The sequence below is a fragment of the Mobula hypostoma genome, chromosome X1, assembly GCF_963921235.1.
Source record: "Mobula hypostoma chromosome X1, sMobHyp1.1, whole genome shotgun sequence".
NCBI classification, from domain to species: Eukaryota; Metazoa; Chordata; class Chondrichthyes; order Myliobatiformes; family Myliobatidae; genus Mobula; species Mobula hypostoma.
In genome coordinates, this window is record NC_086128.1 from 41131090 (window position 1) to 41132579 (window position 1490).

Consider the following 1490-nt stretch of genomic DNA (forward strand, 5'->3'; position numbering starts at 1 on the left):
ACATACATAAATACATGACTGACACAAGATTTTTGAAGATGAAACAGGAAATGAATTGTAAATTTATACGAGGGATGACTCAGCAAGGGTGAAAGCTCCAACAAAGGGAATTTGGACAATTAACTCCATTGGACACCTTCGCAACCAGATGGGGGGATACAGTATGCAACATTATATGCTTTAGCCAAACTGAATGATCTCAGCATTGAAATTTAACCAAATGCATATCTCAGACACCTTAGAAGAGAGCGAGAGAATGTGACATTTGTAGGTGTTCATGTTTGAAGGTGTGACTATATAAAGGTCATGCCAAGTGTATGGAAAGGAGTCATATCTGATGAGAAATATTTAGAAACAGCAATGGATTATTTCAGAAATAGACACAAGAATGTTACTTTTGCAGTAATATGTATAGAAATAGACTGATGCAAGGAGAACATCAATTTTTCCAGAGGAGATACCTTCTTTTCAGACACCACAAACAGTCCAGGTCAAGATTTTTCTATCCTTACTCACTGTAATCACAGTATAATGACAATAAGAATATTTGGTTACTGAGCAGGCTAACTGGCTGGTGGAAAGACAATTCAACTTGATAATTTCATCAAGGTTTTCAAAGGTACATTTAATGTCAGAGAAATATATACAATATACATCCTGAAATTCTTTTTCTTCACAAAAATTCAGGAAAACAGAGGAGTGCCCCAAAGAATGGATGACAGTTTCATCTGCCCGATTTACCATTTCTGAGGTTGTTTAAGTCTGAAGCTGCTTTTTCACCTCAATGGATTGAAATTCCTGCTGACTTCTCAAATCTTCCAAACCAGTTTAACTCACTATAGCCAACAACTTTGGTTCTTGCATTCTTAATTGTATGTTGCCTTTCCTTAGTATTGATTTTCTATTGCCAGGTTTCATATTGCTTTTCTGTCAGCGGGCTTCAATCATTGTGAACACTCACTTGTTGGAGAGGCAGTGCAAGGTTTAAAAAGAGCTCAGGAACTTTCAGGAATTTTCAATGAGCTTCAGTCATCACAGTCCATTATGCAATAAAATAAAAATAATAAAAAGGCTAATAAACAGAAGTGAGGTGTAAGTGGAGCAGGTGTTGTATGAGTGGGCTAGTGTTAGAACTTTGAGCTTTGTCTCAAGAGGCTTAGGCAAGAAGGGGACAAAGGCTCTATATAAGTTTCTAGTAAGTTTTAATTTACTTCCTTTGTCTATTAGTACATAGCTAGTGTGGTGCAAATGGGACCAGGGTTAATGGAACTTTCTTTGTGTGTGATGAGGGAATTCTGGATTGGGTGTTGCGTAATGAACCAGGTTTGATTAGGGAGCTTAAGCTAAAGGAACCATAAGGAGACAATAACCAGAATATGATAGAATTCACCCTGAAGTTTGAGAGGGAGATGCAAAAATCAAATGTATCAGGATGACTTTGGAGTAAAGGGAACTACAGATACATGAGAGAGAAGCTGGCCAAAGTTGTG

The 1490-nt window shown here is 37.3% G+C and overlaps 1 pseudogene; it reads left to right on the forward strand.

The window, feature by feature from the left end:
• The first annotated feature begins 216 nt into the window (after nucleotides 1–216).
• Nucleotides 217–842, forward strand: LOC134340204 (galactoside alpha-(1,2)-fucosyltransferase 2-like; annotated as a pseudogene).
• Nucleotides 843–1490: the final 648 nt, after the last annotated feature.